The sequence below is a fragment of the Phascolarctos cinereus genome, unplaced genomic scaffold (assembly GCF_003287225.1).
Source record: "Phascolarctos cinereus isolate Bilbo 61053 unplaced genomic scaffold, phaCin_HiC Scaffold_4;HRSCAF=312, whole genome shotgun sequence".
In the NCBI taxonomy this organism is placed as follows: Eukaryota; Metazoa; Chordata; class Mammalia; order Diprotodontia; family Phascolarctidae; genus Phascolarctos; species Phascolarctos cinereus.
Window position 1 is genome coordinate 605565698 of NW_027555847.1, and position 20399 is coordinate 605586096.

At 35.8% G+C, this 20399-nt stretch overlaps 1 pseudogene; it reads left to right on the forward strand.

Annotated features, from left to right (window-relative positions):
* Window positions 1-816: 816 nt before the first annotated feature.
* On the forward strand, window positions 817-1328 carry LOC110195545 (translationally-controlled tumor protein homolog; annotated as a pseudogene).
* The last annotated feature ends 19071 nt before the right edge of the window (window positions 1329-20399 follow it).

The following is a 20399-nucleotide window of genomic DNA, read 5'->3' on the forward strand; positions in this document are numbered from 1 at the left end:
GAGATAGAGGACTTTCAAGCATTCTTGATGAAAAGATCAGAATTAGAAGATGATATTTATAGCTCATAAGACCTTTCTCATTATTTGTGTAGTTAGAAGCAAAGACTTGCATAGGCTGATGTGAAGTAAAATGTACTGTGTACAAAGTAGCAGCAATATTGTAAAATGATCAGTTTTAAATGACTTAGCTATTCTCAACAATACAATGATCCAAACCAAACTCTAAAAGACCTATGATGACAAATGCTAATCCCCAGAGAAAGAACTGATAGTGTCTAAATATAGATTGAAACATACTTTTTGTTTTGTTTTGTTTTTTTGTCTATGTTTTCTTTCACAACATGACTATTGTGGATATGTTTTACATGACTACACATGTATAACTTGTATCAGGGGTGGGGAACGTGTGGCCTCAAGGCCACATCATTTCCTTTATCTAGGTCCTCAAGTGCAGCCCTTTGACTCAATCCAAACTTCACAGAAGAAATCTTTTGATTTGTTCTGTGAAGTTTAAATTCAGTCAAAGGGCTACACCCAAGGACCTAGAAAGCCACATGTGGCCTCCAGGCTGCAGTTTCCCCACCCATGACCTATATGGAAATGCTTTCCCTCTCAATGAAAGTTAGGGTGGGGAGGGAGGAAGGGAGAAATTTGGAACTCAAAGTTTTAAAAACAAATTTTAAAAATTGTTTGTTTTTCTTTTCCTCCTGCTCCCCCTTTTCCCACCAAGTGCCGCACTGGCTGCATCGTGCTCACACTAAGCTCTGGTCACCATAGTACTAGTGCCACTGCTGCCACCTCCATCCTTCCACCTCCATGATCATCTACCAAGACCTCATCAGCTGTGATGAGATGTTCTTCAACGTTTACAAAATCCTTGAGATAGTGAACACTGTGCTTGGAGGTGGAGGGGAACATGGTCAGTAGGATAGAGGGTACCAATGATGATTCACTCATCAGAGGAAATGCCTCTACTGAAGGTCCTGAGGGTGAAAGAATAGATGCCACTGTAATAACTGGAGTTGACAGTAGTAAACCATCATCTGTAAGAAACCAGTTTCACAAAAGAATCCTACAAAAAGTACAAAGACTACATGAAATCAAACAAAGGCAGACTTGAAGAACACAAGCCAGATAAAGTAAAGCCTTTTATGAAGGGGGCTGAAGAACAAATCAAACACATCCTTGCTAATTTTAAAAGCTATCAGTTCTTCATAGGTGAAAACATGAATCCAAATGGCATGGTGGCTCTCTGGGACTTCTGTGAGGATGGTGTGACTACATATATGATTTTCTTTAAGGATGGTTTAGAAATGGAGGAATGTTAACAAATTCACTGATTACTTTGAATCACCTGTCATCATAACTGGCTGCTGCTTTTTGTAACCTACACAACATCAGGACTTGGACAAACTGGGCAGATATCATCTTGAGCTTTATTCATTTTTGTTTTTGATTTATTTGGAGTAGAGACATTGTTTTTTAAAAATATGTCAGGTAGGTTGTCTAAAATGAAACACATTTAACCCCCCCAATTGTTTTCACGTGTAATTTTGGAAAATAAAATACCAAATTTAAAAAGTTACTAAAAAATAACTTTTATTTTAATTTAATCAAAATTATCCATTTTGCATCTCATAATGTTCTTGGTCTCTTGTTTGGTAATCAGTTCTTCCCTTCTCCATAGATCTGACAGGTAAACTTTACCTTGCTCTCCTAATTTGCTTATGGTATCACCCTTTATGTCTACATTGTGTACCCATTTTGACCTTACCTTCACAAAAGATGTAAATGTTGGCCAATGCCTAGTTTCTGCCATACTATTTTCCAGTTTTCCTAGCAGGTTTTATCAAATATTGAATTCTCATCCTAGAAACTGAGTCTATGGGTTTATCAAAAGTAAATTATTGTAATCATTGACTACCAGGTCTTGTGTACTTAACCAGCAGTGGAGAACCTTTGGCCTCTAGGCCACAGGTTGCCTTCTAGTTCCTTGGGTGTGTCCCTTTGACTGAATCCAAACTTCACAGAACATATCCTTTTATTAAGGGAATTTGTTATGTGAAATTTGGATTCAAAGGGCTGCAATCGAGAACCTAGAGGGCCACCTGTGGCCTTGAGGCTGCAGGTTCCCCACCCCTGAAAACTATTCCATTGATACACAACTCTACTTCTTAGCCAGTACCAAATCATTTTGATGATTGCTGCTTTATTAATTTTAGATCTGGTACAGGTGGGCCACCTTCCTTTGCATTTTTTCCCACTAATTGCATTGCTAGTCTTGATGTTTCATTCTTCCAGATTATTTTTATTATTTTTTCTAACTGTACAGAATATTTTTGGTAGTTTGATTGGCATGGCACTGAGTAAGTAAATTCATTTTTCCAGTTGTTAAAATATGACTTTGTCATTGTGTTCTCATAGATCCTGGGTTTGTCTGGGCAGGAATATCTTATATTTATACATCCCAAATATTTTATATTGTCTACAGTTATTTTAAATGGAATTTCTCTTTCTACCTCTTGCTGCTGGGCATTTTTTGGGGGAATAATATATGTAGGAATGCTAATGATTTATGTGGATTTATTTTATATCCTGCAGTATTGCTAAACTTGTTGATCATTTCAAGAAGTTTTTCAGTTGATTCTCTAGGATTCTCTAAGTATATCATCACATAATCTTCAAGTGATAGTTTTGTTTCCTCTTTGTGTAGTCTAATTCCTTCCACTCCTTTTTCTTCTAACTAAAGCCAACATTTCTGATACAATATTGAATAATAGTGATCTTAATGGGTTTCCTTTGTTCACCCTGATCCTATTGATAATGCTTCCAACTTATACCCATTACATATAGTGCTTGCTGATAGTTTTAGAGAGACACTGCTTATCAATTTAAAGAAAACTCCATTTATTCTTATCCTCTCTATTGTTTTCCATAGGAGTGGGTGTTGCCCATTCCAAAAATGGGAATTCCCATACCCAAATGGGTATTTGCCAAAGGCATTTTCTGGATCTGTTGATATAAACATATATTTTATGTTAGATTTGTTATTGATATGGTCAATTACACTGTTTTCCTAATATAGAACCTGTCCTTCATTCCTAGTATAAATACCACCTGGTCATAGGGTATTATCCTGTTGATAAATTGCTGTAATCTCTTTGTTAGCATTTTACTTAAATTTTTGTATCAATATTCATTAGGGAAATTGGTCTATAATTTTCTTTCTCTGTTTTGGCTCTTCTTGGTTTGGATATGATATTTGTATCATAAACAGAATTTGGTAGGAATCCTTCACTTCTTTCCCCAAATAGTTTATGTAGTATTGGAATTAGTTGTTCTTTAAATATTTGGTAGACTTCACTTGAAAATCCAGTCTTAGGGAGGTCATTAATGTTCTTTTTTTTCTGAGATGAAGTTTTTTTAAGTCTTTCATTTCCTCTTCTGTTAATCTGGGGAATTTATATTTTTAAATATATCCATTTCACTTAGATTGTCAGATTTATTGGTATAATGTTGGGCAAAATAGCTCCTAGTGTTTGCTTTAATTTTCTCTTCACTGATGGTGAATCAACTCTTTTTATTTTGGATACTGTTAATTTCTTTTCTTTCTTTCATTTTTTTTTAAATCCAATCAACCAAAAGCTTATCTATTCAACTATTTTTATTCACAAAACCAGCTCTTAGTTTTATTTATTAGTTCAATAGTTTTCTTAATTTCAATGTTGTTAATCTCTCCTTTGATTTTCAGAATTTCTAATTTAATGTTTAATTGAAGAGTTTTAATTTATTCTTCTTATCTTTTTTTTTGAATTTCACAGTCAATTCATTGATTTCCTCTTTATTTTATTCACATAAGCATTTAGAATTCTATGCTTAGGATTGATATTACTTCATAGTCCAATGTACCTTTTGGCAAGATGTAGTTTCTTGCCTTATCTTTTTAAATTAGATTTATTTTTGTTTTTGCTACCCCTGTTTTTGTTTGTTTGTTTGCTTTTAACTTCAGCAGAAACATAATATAGTGTGTTCCAAGCTTATATCTTTAATCTGTGTGTATCTCTTTGCTTCAAATGTGTTTCTTGTAAATAACACTTTGCAGGATTATATTTTTTAATCCACTCTGTAATCTGCTTCCATTTTATGGGAGAGTTCATCCCATTCATATTTAGTTATGATTACTGTGTATTTTCCTCCTTCCTATTTTTCCCCCTGTTTATACTTTTCTCTCCTTTCACCCTGTCCCTCCTCACCAATGTTTTGCTTCTGATAACCACCTCCCTCAATCTACCCTCCCTTATATTAACCTATTTCTTTTACTTTCCCCTCCTACTTCTGCCTTCCCTTCTTTCAGTCCCTTCCTTTCCCTTCCCACTTCTCTGTAGGGTAAGGTAAATTTCTATACCTAACAGAATATGTGTTTTATTCTCTCTTTGAGCCATATCTGATGAGAATAAGTTTCAAACAATGCTTACCCCCTCCCTTCTTTCCCTGTTCTGTAGTAGGTATTTTATGCCTATTTCTGTAGTGAAATTTACCCTATTCTGCCTTCCCCTTCCTTTTCTTCCAGTATAATCCTTTTTTTCACCCATTATTTTTTATATCATCACCTCAAAACCAGCTTATACCCACACCCTCTGCCTGTGTGTACTCCTCCTAACTTCCCTAATAGAAATACAATTCTCAAGAGTTACAATTATCATCTTCCTGAGTAGGCTAAGTAGGGATATAAACAACTTAATCTTATTGAAAAAACATGTTTTTTTTTTCCCTTTCCTGTTTATCTTTCTATGCTTTTCTTGAGTCATGTATTTGAAGGTCAAATTTTCTGTTCAACACTGGTCCTTTCATCAGGAAAATTTGAAGGTCCCTTATTTAATTGAATATCTATGTTTTTCCTTGATAGATTATGCTCAATTTTTCTGGGTAGTTGATTCTTGGTTGTAATTCAATGTCCTTTGCGTTCTGCAGTATCATAACGTAAGCCCTCCTATGCTTTAATGTAGAAGCTGCTAAGTCAAATGTAAGCCTGACTGTGGCTCTTTTATATTTCAATTGTTTCTTTATAACTGCTTGCAATATTTTCTCCTTGACCTGATAATTCTAAAAATTGGATACAATATTCCTTGCAATTTTCATTTTAAGATACCTTTAAGGAGGTGACCAGTGGATTTTTTCATTGCCTACTTCATCCTCTGGTTCTAGGATATGAGGTGAATTTTGCTAATTAGATTCTTCAAAAATACTGTACAGGCTCTTTTTTTTATCATTTGTCTTGTAGTCTAATAATTTTTAAATTATTTCTCCTGGATCTATTTTTCTTGTCACTTGTTTTTCCAATGAGGTGTCTTACATTTTCTACTATTTTTCCATTCTTTTTATTTTATTTAACTGATTCTTGATGTCTCATAGAATCATCACCTTCCACTTGCCCAATTCTAATTTTTAAGGAATTATTTTCTTCAGTTAGCTTTTGTACCTCCTATTTGATTTGGCCAATTCTACCTTTAAAGGAGTTGCCTTCTCAGTAAATTTTTGTGCTTCTTTTTCCAAGCTGTTGACTTTTTTTTTCATATTCTGCTGCCTAAGTCTCATTTCTTTTTCTAAATTTTCTTCTACCTCTTACTTAATTTTTAATATCTTCTTTGAGCTCTTCCAAGATAATTTTTTGGGTTTGAAACCAATTCATATTCCCCTGTGAGGCTTTACATATAGGCAGTGTGACATTGTTGTCCACTTCTGAGTTTGTGTTTTGATATTCTCTGTTGCCATGATAGCTTTCTATGATGAGGGCTTTCTTCTATTTCTTACTTATTTTTCAGCCTATTATGTGACTTTTAAAGTTGAGCTCTGCTTCTGAGGCACAGGGGGCATTGTCCCAAGATTCTTATGCTGGGACGAGGGGCCTGGTCCCTGGCTTTCTGCTCTGAGGCCTTAGATACTCGTGGCTTGCCCACTGTGCTATGGTAGCCCAACCTAGTCACATCTGTTTTACTGGGTTCCGGGGCTTGTCATTTGTTTTCTGTGCTGGGCATGGGAGGCTTTACTGCTGCCTTGCTGAGCCAGGACCAAGGGGCCTAAATTGCTGATCTGCACAATGGCTAAGAGCCTTCAGCTGACTCATCCAGATACTGTACTAGGCTGTGCTCCCCATTTACCCAAATGACACAGATCATTCCTGAAGGTTTTCTAAGTTATATTAAGCTATAAATTGTTTCACTCCATCTTTTTTGTGGATTATATTACTCTGGAATTCATTTAATGTCTTGATTTAATATTGTTTCTTAAGGAAAGTGGGGAGAGCTCAGGCAACTTCCTGGCTTCTCCCTGCAATCTGTCTTTATCTCTTTTCATCTCTTTTTTTTTATTTGCTGAATTATTATTATTTTTTTTAAATTAGAGCACCCATTGGTAGCAAGATTTAGAGCTCTAGTGTAACAATCTCTCTTTGAGAGGGGAATATTGAAGTCCAGGAAGGGACCAAAATCTCACAGATTCAGGATTAAAAATCCAGTTCATTTGACTATATGTTCAGTGCTGTGCCCCTCCCACTGCATTATACTTCATCTCTTTCTGACAACTTGTAAAGCATTTTCCTAACTCTACATTCCTACCATCTTTGGTTTGCATACTACAAACAGAATACCTGTCATAATTTATCAAAGGTATGTGATAAAAATCTCATGCTCTTCAGATCTTCAGTAATAGGAACTAGGAATATATAACATTCTTCATCAGTGATCATTTTTTAAAGTTATTGATCAATAATAGCTCACTCTTGATCATCCACATTGCAAATTGTCCATTTTTTTCTTCTTGCCTGGTTTATGGATGTCTGATTTCTCACTAGCACTTATGCCAGGGGATAATTACAAAAATAAATAAAAACAGATTAAACTCAATCTACTCAATTTTGATAGTTATAAACAATTCTGTGTGTTTGTTTTTGTAAAGATTTTTATTTTTGTGGAAGATTTACCAAAAATGTTAAAAATAAGGGTTTCTTTGCATTCCAAAAATGTGCTGTCACCATCTATCATTAAACACATAATTAAGAGTTGAATATACATGGTACTCATTGTCATATTTTTTGAATAGAGGTGGAAATAAGATATAAGAAATTTTTCTTTACAACCATTCCAGTTACATTATTTTAGGATGAGTGAAAAAGTTCAGGATGAAAGTAATGGTTTGAATTAGAATTTATGGGAAGCTTGTTGAAGAAAAAGTCCCAGACTCTTAAATTTGGTTGGTGTCTCACAGGCTATCTAATTCAGTTCATATCTAAACAGGCATTACTTGTCCAGCATTCCTGAGATATGATCCTCTTGCCTTTACTTAAAGACTTTGAATATGGGAGAATTGATTACCTCCTAAAACCGCCCAATTCATTTTTGGACAGATCTTATTGCCAGTATGGTTATGTGTTTTTTTTTTCTTACACTCAAGCAAAATCTGTGTCTCTGATAAGTAGTACATTTAATTCAATTAAACTGAAAGATAATTTATTAAACATGTATCATGTACCAGATAATGTACTAAGTGCTGCTGATGGGAAGATAAAAATGCAAACTTCTTCCACCCTCTATTAGCTTACATTCTACTTAGAAAAATAGTATGTACACAGATACATAAATCCCAAACATATACCATAGAAGTGGAACATTATTCTCAGGGTGGTGAGAAGAAGCATTTTATATATATATATATATATATATACATATATATATATATATATATATATATACATATATATATGTATATATATACGCATATATATGTATGTATATACATATATATGTATATGTATATATATATATATGTATACATATATATATGTATGTATACACACATACATACACACACAAACCCATATGTATATGCATAAAATGTCCTTAAATTTCATAGTTTCCAATAGAAATCACTCAGGACCCTGAACCCCAAAGCCTTTGAAATAGAAATGCATGCAGCCTAATGCTAAATGTTTCAATATCAGAAATTGATGAATTTCATTAATGGTAGTGACATTTAAGTAGAGGCAATATCATCTGCTTTGCCTCTGTACCGTAAGGACTATGAAATCTTTCCACCTGGCTTGAAGTTGAAAACTTTCATATGTATAGTTACCCTTGTTAAAGTGTAAGTTCCTTGATAGCAGAAAGGAAGGGAACACTAAATTATTAAATGCCCATTTTTGGACTAGAAAGTATGCTAAGCATTTTACAAATATCTTATGTGATCCTCACAAGAACCCTGTGAAGGATTTAATCTTATTCCCATTTTACATTTGAAGAAACTGACACTTTTCCAGGGTAATACAGCTAGTAAATATCTAGGGCCAGATTTAACTCAAGTCTTTCTGACTCTAGACTCAGTACTCTCTACAATGTTCTACCTAGCTACTTCTTGGGCAGACGCTTATTTTTTTTTATACTTCTATCCCCAGTGCTTAGCATATTACTTTGCAATATAGTAAGTACTTACTAATTCTCAATTAATTTATTTATATCTTGATTAAAATAATTCTTTCAAACAGAAAGAACCATTCTGTTTATGGGGGTGATAACTGAAGACATATTGAATGTGTCAGATGAATTCCTTGTACACATAGCTTTCAAGATATGAGTTCAAGCCTAGAAAGGGATCTGCAAATGTATTCTGTCCTTCTTTTTCTCTTTTCCAATATGCCTTTTGGAAGATGAAAAGATTTCCACTGTCTGCACATTCTATTTTGTTTGGTGGGGAGAACTTTTTATTTATGAGCAAGAAGCTTGTTTTGTGGGCTTCAGGCTCATTGGGCCAATTACACAGCTGGTATGTTCTTTGTTGCTCACCACTTGCCTATACAGCAGTGAAATTTGGACTTCATGGTTTTCATATATGAAGACTTGCCAGTTTCCTATATGCTATGCCCTATGTAATGCAATGAACATGAAATGGCAAGTCAATATTACAAATGTAACAATGCTCCAGCTATGGAGTCACAGGATATTATTCATAAAGACACCAAGATATTTTTGTGCAGCTAGCCTTAGTGTTGAAATTAAGAATATGATAATCTAGAACACACTCTTCTTAGTCAAGCACTGTGAGGCACCATGTACATTTAGTGACATAAAGTTTGTCTCAAGGTAAATTTAAAGAAACAAACTGGCCTCAGCTGCTAGGCCTATCAGTTGAGTGATAAACTGCTTTGCGTGACATTCAAAGAAGGCATAGTGCCATCTGTCAATTAAAGATCAAATGCAGCTAGCAATGGGCAAAATAGATATGTACAAAGCATGGTCTGACAGGGCGGTATAATTTTAGAGGAACACTTGGCAGTGGCTCTGACTGATAAATCAGAGACTACCTTCTCAACTGTGAACACGTTGGTGGTGACATCTGTCAATTGATGGTTCAGTTGGTATGTAATCACTTCTGCAGGAAATATTTATGATAACCCCTTTTTTCTCCCGTATCCCATCATCTCTTAAACCCAGCAAATTTAATGTCTTCACCTAGTCATGTTTATATCTTTAGTATTACTACTACTTTGATATTTTAATTTTCCTATTGGTATAGGGATTAAAATACATTTGTAAGTGAGAATCTAAAAATCTAGTTTGGAAGGAGTGACCATCATGAGAGAAGAGGTATCTTGTAAGGTCAGTATTATCAATGAAGCCTGGAACAATGCTTATGAAAGAGGAAAAAAAAAGAAAGATTATTGAGGAAAAGTGATAATTGGATATGCGAGATTTAAAAGGTTAAAGTTAGAAGTGACTAAGTAGAGAAAAAAAGCACAAATAAAGGAATGGATACTTATAGCATGTTACATGTCATAAAAGAATGAATGCTATTCAAAAAATATTTCAGGGGGAACAGAGCTCTATCAATCATCTCAAGATTTCGTAATGAGTTAAAATATTGCAGAACAAAGGATTTTTAAAAAATAACAGCATAAACAAAACTAATGGAGAAAAATCAATTATTTTTTAAATGTTTGACTTTTTGCTAAGAATTTGATTCAATGACTAATAAAATTTTACTTCATAAATTAATGCATATTGGTTCAGATATGAAGAGCTTCACCATTTAAAAACCGACTAATGGGCTGTCAATGATCAGTAATATTTACTAGCAATAAACAGCAAATAGTTGGAAATAAGTGGCCATTGAGGCACATTGAGGGTGAGTGTTAGGTATAATATTTGCAACTTTACTAATGTTCTGGAAGAGGTAGTAAATGGCTTGTTAACAAAATTTGTAGATGACACTGTTTATGAGGATATCCCTTATAATAGTATGTAGCAGTTACTCCATATTATTTTAACTAGCAATTCACCAGTGAGAATAATGTTTTATGTTGACATGGTAGTATAGAACTAATAAAAAGAAATAAAATTGAGAAATACATTTAGAAGGTGGCAGAGGTATCAGAAAAGAACATCTGCTAGCACATGAGAATTTCTGGATGAGTTATACTCTGAGAAATATGCTACCTTGGATTCAGAGTTTTCATTCAATTAGCAATGGGATATGCTATTTGCATTTGGCTGGATGTTTTTCACATTATAAGTAAAACATCTAGTTGCTCCCTTTCTAGTCCTTATCCATAGCTCAATTATCTCATTCTGTAATTAATTATTTTTGTTATGCTCCAATGTCAATAATTTTTAATGGAAGAGAAGCTATAATTTATGGGATTGAGACTCCTGTTCAAATTACCTGGGAACCAAAATCAAGAAATGATCACCTCAGCTTTATATTGTATAGGTATGTTTTAGATTCAGTTCAATACAATACACATTTCCTAAATACCTATTGGTTGGATGGAAGTGTGTTTTCCATGAAATCCGATTTTTAAAAAAAAAATTTATAGTAGCCAAAAGTATACAATGTATGTCATGGTTTCCAATTCCAAGTGTTGTTTCATTAGATTATATAAGCATTAGAACTATGACATATGTGTATATACATATATATATATATATGTATATACATATATATATATATACATATACATATACACATTTATATCACTGTCAATTCATAAGAATACTATTTAATCATGTACATTTCTGGTAAGGAAACATTCAATCCTAAAAGAATTTCCCTACATCTTTTAAAAAAAGTAATGGAACAAATCAATTTACAGTGTACCTTCATGATATGAATACCTTACCTAGGTTTTTGTGTAAATACTGGGAATATTCATATCCAACATTTATGGTAATGTTCCCCTCAATGATCATTATTTTGTGACTAGGGCTGAGTTGCTGCCAGACCTAGTGGTGCACACATAGGTGGATTAGCAAACCAGCACTCAGGTTTCTACCAAGTAATGTTTTGAAGATTTTACATCATTTCTGTACTAATGGAAGAGAACATATAAAATCTCTCTTCAGCAAGTTTGGGAAGGAAATAAAACTATATCATGGAGAGATAATAATGATATAATTTTAAAATGAGTTTTTTTCTTAACCTAGTTCCAAATTATGTATGGTTGGTCAGTATGATCATGCTTGTACTTGTGATACAACTGAAAAAAAAAGCTACAGAGATGATCCTGTTTGATTAATATACAGGACAATCCTATAGGTGGTCAAGTTAATTCTGTTATCTTAACAAGTTAGTTTGCCATTATGATAATGTGGTTCTTTTTCTATTCCTTTTTAACTGTTCCAATTCCATCTCTGATAAACAGTAACCTTCCTTACAAAATTATTTCAATATCAGTTACATTGAATGAGTGAAACAGGCATCTGCAGAACACTGTAGTACACGCCCAAGATACAACTGGAAAAGTAAAATTATCCTTGCTCTAAGGAAGCTCACATTTCAGTGAAGAAGACAACATAGATAAAAGATTTCAAACTATTTAATGTTCCAAGGCAGATGGGCAAATCTCATGGTCCTTAGAATGCAGTGGCAAATGAGATGATAATGCATTATCTTTAATGTCAATATCAATTTTAAATATGAAAACAATTGATAGTTGCAAGGACTTTGGTGACAAGTACATTCCATTCTAGATTTTCTGTAGCTGTGGTTGTATCACTTGACAAAGGAGTTTCTAGACCAAATTATCATGGGAGTTTCCTTTCCAGGGTTGTGACTTTCAGTACTATACATTGCTCTGGGGATTATCAGCCCATCAGACACAGTTGGTTGGCAAATATCATTGTTGGTAGAGATAAAGGTGGAAACTTTCTCCACAGTAATCTCTATTCCCCTGCCCCAACTCACATTTATAGTTGTATAGATAAACTGGAATCAGGACTAGCTGTCTGGAAGGAGAGCACCTCAATCTGGTGTCCTGGGTTGTGTCTTTCCTATTCTCAAGGAAAATATTGACTTGCCTGGTATAATCTGCCTTCTAGCTCTCCCTCAGGATGCCTAGTTAGCCTGACTTTCCTACCTAGTAAGTGTCGGTTTTTGAAAATGGCTGGCTCATCCATCTTGGATGATGGTTGCAGGGAGCTGGACTGAAAGTACAGCTCATGGCTTGAGGGATACTACTATTCTGAAAGCAGAGTTTTGGGCTATCTCCAATGGAATCTAAGAAGAGGTGATTTTTGAGGTAGTGATGGTGGTTTGATTTTCTTGAAATAAGCCACCACAAAACTATTTTAGGTTCTCAACACTTGTTTGGAAAATTATGGCTTCCTAATGGTTCTTTCAGTCTCTTCTCTTTCTCTCTTCCAACCCATTCTTCATATTCCTACAATATTTTTTCTTCCATCATATTTTATTTTCACTAACTTTGTTTAAAAACTTTTAGTATTTTCTTCAATTATTTTTAGAAGAAAAAAATGCTGTAAGGAAGGATCCATAGGCTTCACTAGATTAACAGAGAAGTTCATCACACACATACACACACACACACATACACACACACACACACACACACACACACACACACACACACACCCAAACCTAAATTATTTATATGATTTTGCTTGGTGAGCTTATCAGTGCCCAAAGGTTCAATGATCATGTCTATGAATATGATTCTCAGATCTCTATATCTGACCCTTACTTCACTCCTGAACTCATATCACCTACCTGGAAGTAACTCTGTGACAACTTGAAATAGATGTCTGGTAAGCATATCAAACTCAATATGTCTAAAACAAAATGCTTTACCTTCTCCTAAACCCTCCCTTCTTCCAAACTTTCTTATTCTTATTACTATTACTATTATTATTTAATTTCACATTAACTGGTTCTTTATTGGCTTAAAACCTAAATGCTGTCAATTTTAAAGGAAACCCACTTTGATTTGATACAGCAAGGTTGTTGTTAAAAATCTAAATTTCTCTTGATGCTTGGTAAAATTTATTCCAAGAAAAAGAATAGATGCATATTTATTTAAAAAACGAACCATGGATATTCAGACATGAAACAAAGTCACTTAGTTTTTGATGCACTTACTCCCCTGATTTTTAGGTTAAGCATCATTTACCTCCCTAAAGACCTTAGCTGGAGAAAAGGATTTCTTACTTATGCCTATTCTTCTTGAGATGACCAAGAGTGAAATAGAACAAAATAAGAACAAGCAAAAAAACCTCCAAAAAGTCATGTTGACTGGTTCTTCCCAAAAGGGGTTAAAAATATGAGAAATTTAAGGTTGTATTCACACTTATTACCTTCCTGCCTAGTCAATGAAAGATTAGATTCATGATTAAAAAATAAAATATGTAATTGTTTTTTCTTTGCTGAATTTTTTTTTTAAATTCAGGCAAGTAAGGAACAACCATTTTCATTTGGGAATCCTTGTTGCCTTCTGCATTCTTGTTTACCTTGAATAACTTTTAGTAAATTTAAAATTCCAAATTGAGGGTTTGTCTCAAATTTTATTGCTTCACTTATGGTAAACTGTTAATTTTTCTTTTTTTAAAGTTAGGTGGAAAATTCATTGGATATTTTGTCATTGCTTTTTACTAGAAATTGGGAGATTAGACAATAGATAAAGGTAATAATAATAAAAAAATGACCATAATTTTCTCTTTAAAAAGAGGATGAGAATTCATGTTTCCAGAAGCCAAGATGGTGGAATAAAAAGTAAGTTGCTCTCACCAGTCCTTATTGACCTCTGAAAGCCCAGAAAATATTGACCCAGGAAAAACCCTTGAGCAGCTGAGCCAGCAGAAAGATGAGACACAGCCCAAGAAGATTGGGAGGTTAAAAGGAAAAGCCCCTTTTACTCTGGGGGGGAAGCAGTAGAGGATGAGAGGTTTCCTAGCAAGTCAGTGGCAAGCCCTACCTCAGCATACTAGGGGGAAATCCTCAGGCTCCAGGTGGTAGAGCAGGCAAGCACCAACACCAGGACCCCAAAAGTGCCTAAGTACAGGCAGGGAACTGGTAGACATTAGCTTGGAAAACCACCACATGTGATGGCCTTCTCCAGCAGCCAATTCACCTGGTGCCTCAGGAAAACTCTGGGAAGCACCACTCCAGAAAGAAAAGCTCTGGACTGATAGACATCCTCCAGCAGCAAAATATTCCTGTGCAAGGCCCAGGTAAGCAGGCATGCCCACCCATACCCCAAGAGCTCCAATATCACTGACCCCAGACCAGTACCAGGTAAATGGTCAAAACCTTATAGCCTCCAACTGCTGGTACCTGAGGCCCCAGCACACAAAAACAGTGACCAGGTCCTGGGCTCCCAGGACAAGAAGCTTGAGTAGGTGCCCCCTATCCTCCAGCAAGAGACCTCAACTTTAAAAAAAAGTCAAGAAATAGGTAAACACCATTAGCAAAAAGTGGAAACAGACAATGACCTTAGATCCTTATTGTGAGAACTGGGAAGATCAAGGAACAAATTCAGAAAAGGACAAAATTGTCAATATATCCTTATCTGAAACCTCAAAGGGGAATATGAACTGGTCTCAAGCCCAAAAAGCCTTCTTGGAAGATCTCAAGAAAGATTTTAAAAGTCAAATAAGAGAGGTAGAAGAAAAATTGGGAAAATAAATGAGAGGTATGCAAAAGAGAGACAATAGCTTGGAAAAGGAAGGACAAAAATTGATTTAGAAAACAAGTCCTTAAAAATACAATTGGCCAAATGGGAAAAAAAAGAAAAGTAGACTTAAGAAAACAACTCCAGAAAAAGTAGAATCGGCCAAATGGAAAAAGAGACACAAAAACTCACTGAAGAGAAGAACTTAAAAAGTAAAATAGGCCAAATGGAAAAGGAGGTACAAAATCTAATAAAAGAAAACAATTTGTTAAAACTTAGAATTGGGCAAGTGGAAGCTAATGACTCTATGAGGGATCAAGAATTAGTCAAACAGAAATAAAGAATGAAAAAATAGAAGAAAATGTAAAATACCTCATTGCTAAAACAACTGACCTGAAAAATAGATCCAGGAGAGACAATTTAAAAATTATGAATCTGCCTGAAAACCATGATGATAAACAGAGCCTGGACAACATCTTTCAGGAAATCATCAAGGGAAACTGCCCTGAGGTCCTAGAACCAGAGGGTAAAATAGTCATTGAACAAAGTCATCTTTCTTTTAATTCTTTTCTTTCTGTTTGACTGATTCTTTCTCTCAGAGTCATTACCTTCCACTTGCCAAATTCTAATTTTTGACAAATTGTTTTCTTCTATTACATTTTGTACATCTTTTTCCATTTGACCCATTTTGTTTTCTAAGGAGTTCCTCTCCTCAGTGAGTTTTTGTGTCTCCTTTTCTGTTTAGCCAATTTTGCTTTTTTCAGGAATTGTTTTCTTCAGTGTACTTTTTCCCCCCGTTTGGCCAATTGATTTTTTAAAGACTTGTTTTCTACAGCTAATTTTTGTCCTTCCTGTTCCAAGCTATTAACTCTCTCTTGCATACCTCTCATTTCTTATCCCAATTTTTCTTATACCTCTCTTATTTGACTTTTAAAATCCTTCTTGAGCTCACTCAAGAAGGCTTTTTGGACTTCAGACCAATTCACATTCCTTTTGAGGTTTCAGATGTGAGTTTGTTGACATGTTGTCCTCCTCACAATTTCTTCCTCAATCTTCACTGTCCCCATAATGAGAATCTTTGGTACATTTCTCTTTGTTCATGGTATTTGCTTATTTCCTGGCCTTTAAAAAATTAAGCTCTCCTGCTGGGGAGCAGGGGTCACTGACCCAGCTTCTTGTGTTGGGAACCCTGGGCCTGGTCACTGGCTTTGTGTTCTGGGGCCTCAGATCCTGAGAGCTGGAGACTGTAAGGTACTGGCAGGTTACCTAGTGTTGGGCTGGAATCAGCAACACGGGAGCTCCTAGGGTTATGGGTCAGTAGTCTGGCCCCTGGAGGTTTACCTGCTCACCCAGGCCTTTTACTTTCTTTGGCTCCTTGCAAATGGATGTTTTGCTCCTGCAGGATATTTCTGCACCTGGGGCTTTCCCTTTTGGATTTATGTTTCCCAGAGTTTTGCTGAGGCAACTGGAAACTTGGCTGATGGGGAACGCTGTGGCACGTGGTGATTTTCTGAGCTGGTTTCCACTGGTTGCCCTGCCCATACTGAGGCACTCAGGGATCCTGATGTTGGGCTTGCCTGCTCCACCACGTGGAGTTTTGGATCTCCCCCTGGAATGCTGAGATGAGGCTTTCCACTAGCTTGCTGGGATGTCTCCTGTTCTGAACTGCTTCCCTTCTGCCAGGGCAAGAGGGGCCCTTCCCATTAATCCCTCAAGATTTCTGGGCTACAGGACTGCTGCACTCCATCTTTTTGCTGGTTCGGCTGTTTCAGGGTTTTTCCTGGGGCAGTATTTTCTGGGCTTTCAGAGGTTAATAAGGGAGGGTGGGAGCGATTTATTTCTTATTCTGCAATCTTGGCTCCTGGAAGCAGAAAACCCCTAGACTACTTCTTGTTTTAGCCTCTTGAGGTGATTGGATTTTCTTAGCTGAAGGGGCTTCATCTGCATCATCAGATTCCTGAAACTGCCAATAATCTACCATCTTCCTGTTTCTAACAGGCAGGGACTTGTTTGGAGCCAAAACCATACATCCAGGGAAGCTGAGATCAACCCTTCTCCTCCCTCCTTCCCCCCTCCCCCCAACATGTGCTGGGAGCCCCTCACCCCTGGAGCTGCTTTGGCCACCGGGATGTGCCAAGACTCCCCGTCCCCCCCAGCTCCCCAGTCTCTTCAAAATGGATCCTTTTCTATTATTTTATGTATTTGTTTGTTTGTTTGTTTGTTTACTGAGGCAATTGGGGTTAAGTGACTTGCCCCGAGTCACACAGCTAGTGTCTGAGGCTGGTTTGAGCTCAGGTTCTCCTGACTCCAGGACTGTTACTCTATCCACAACCTAGCTAACCCCTTTTAAGTTATTTTTAAGGGCACCACTATATTCCCAATCATTCACGAGTACATATTTGGTGCTAACCTCAAATCCTCTCTCACGCCACATATCCTGTCTGTACCAAGTCCTGTCATTTCTGCCTTCTCAATCTCTCTCGTATGTGTCCCATTCTTTCCCCTATAATACCCACCACCCTGGTACAGGCTCTCATTACATCTCAGCTGAAGTAATGGAATAGCCTTCTAGTTGGTCTTTCTGCCTCAAGTTTCTTGCCACTCCTCTCAGTTCTATACTCAGTTGCTAAAGTTGCTTTCATAATCTCCAGGTCATAATATGTAACCTACTTATTCAACAAATTCCAGTAGCTCCCTATTATTTTAGTATCCAAATATAACAAAATCAATTTGATATTTAAAAGATTTCTCATACTGGTCCTTCTCTACCTTGCCAATCTTTTTAAACTTTACTTTCATTTTACTTCATGTACTTTTTCAACTTTATCAACTCTTGCCTTCTTATTGTCCCTCTAGCATAATAGTTCATGTCCAGATTTATTTCTTAATACTGTCTGTCCCTTGGGCTCCCTATTCACCTCTACCTAGTAGCTTCCCCAACATTCTAATGACAAATCCTATTTTATGCTGGAGGTTTTTCTGGGTCCACCCAATGAGAGTGCCTTCTGAGATCACTTTCCATTCTCTCTCTCTCTCTCTCTCTCTCTCTCTCTCTCTCTCTCTCTCTCTCTCTCTCTCTCTCTCTTTCTTTCTCTCTCTCTTATAATTACTTATGTGTTGTCTGACCCACTAGAATATGTGTTTTTTTTTTGAGACTGCCCTCTTCCTCTTTCTCTGTTCATATCAATTTTTTTTTTGGTCCAAAATCTGGCTTCATAAACTCTTTGGTGACTCAAGAAAGACCATTAAAATTTCAAACTCCTTGGCACATTGGGTAAGAGAGAGTAGGAGGCATGGTTGGGGCATGTGTTCCTTTGTTGTATCTGACATTATGTTTATTTACTCTTCTTCATAATCAATGAACTATCTATAGCCAGTAGAAATAGGAAAAAGACCAAGTAAAAGTTCTGGCTATAGAAAATTATATAGACTACAGTCCAGATTATTATCCAGCTTACTACTTAATGAGAGTTGATATATCTATATCCATATCTATAGCTATGAATATAGTTATATAGCTATAAGTTTATATGTGTGTGTGTGTGTATATATGTATATATATGTATATGCATATATATATATATACATTCAAATAATTCTAATAACAAAGGAAGGTGTGATAAGTGCAAAAGGTAAGACTAGATGAAATATTATGAGGATGTTGAAAAGAAAGACTTCCCTTCACCAGGAATAAGTAAATGAAATCTTCATGGAGGTTATTTTATCTGAATTGGGACTCAAATGAAGGGAAGTTGAAAGTACTAGAGAGTTTATGGTCTGTGTCAAGGGATGAATACTTACACTGATGAAATCACAGATCTTTGAAGTATATCAATGGATGCACAAAAGGCCTGTGAGAAAATATAATACCTACCCCTGTTCATAAATGACAAAAAAAGAGAGATAGGAATGGAAGTATTTTGTCCTTAATATGATACAAAGTATCTATTTGATGCCAAGAGCTAGCGTTATAGGTAATAGAGAAACATTAGTGACTTTTTCTTCTTCTGCAAAATACAGGGTTAAAAGCAAAACTATGCATTCTCACCATTGCTATTCACCTTACTTTTAGAAATCTTGTCTATAGAAATAGGGAAAGAAAAAATAAGGTACAAAGCTTGAACAAAGGAAACATTCAAAGATCTATGTTGGCAGATGATAGGATGGTTTATTCATGAATCCCAAGTGTGCTAATTAATGAGTCAATGTCAACCTAGAAGGAGGTCTCTATTGCAGAGATTCAGGAATTTGTCGTTCATCCCGTTCTGTTCAGCATTTTTTTTTTTGTTAATGATTATAGAAAGTATGCATGATGTACTTATCTAGTTTTTCAGTAACTGAAAGCTGGCAGGTTATGTTGGATATCATTATTGGCATCTAAAAAAGACATGGAGAGGTAAAAGAGGGATCCTATCCAAGAAAATGAAATTTAAAAGGGTTAAAGGTAAATTCCTACACTTGCATTAAAAAAAATACACTATGTAAGTACATGATGAGGGAGACATTATTAGATGACATTTCAAATGAAAAGATCTTGAGATTTTAATGGTATTTTAGTTTACCATGATCCATTAGGTTGAAATGGTAGACAAAAATATAACATGATCTTACATACATTAATAAAGGTATAGTGATCACAACAAGAAAAATGAGAATTTTTCTGTGTTCTTCCCAATTCTGGCTGTATTTTTAGTAGTTTCTTAGTTCTGTGTGTCAAAAATCAAGTTGAACATTGGTAAGCATGATTGTGTCAAGTAGAGGGGAGCCCACAGGATTGATGGTATAGGAGACCATGCTATATGAAGATTGGTGTAAGAAATCAAGGAATCTTTATTCTAGAGAAGAGAAGAATTAACAAGAAACCTATCTTTAGACATTTTAAGAACTGATATATGGACATTAGAATACCTTCTCAAATATTTGGAAGTCTCCATATTTAATTCTATAATCTAAGGACTGCAGAGAAGCAATGAAATCCCAGCTGAAAACATGCAATGTAAATTTATAAGGGGCAAAACATCCTAAACTTCCAGACATTTCATCCTCTGCAACTGGGAAGCAATATCAAAGGAAAAATGTGATGTTGATTAGTTAGCATTAAGAATTGACTGGGGGGAGGCAGCCAGGTAGGGCAGTGAATAGAGCTCTGGCCTTGGAGTCAGGAGGAACTGAGTTCAAATCCAGCCTCAGACTCTTAACACTTACTAGCTGTGTGATCCTGGGCAAGTCACTTAACCCTAATGACCTCACAAAAAAAAAATTGGGACGGAAGAGGGCAGAGCCAAGACGGTAGAGTAAACGCTATGACTTACCTGAGCTCTCCCCCACACCTCCTCCAAATACTTGTAAAAATGACTCTAAACAAATTCTAGAGCAGCAGAACCCACAAAAATACACGATGAAACAAATTTCCTACCCAAGACAACCTGGGTGGTTGAGAGGAAAGGTCTGT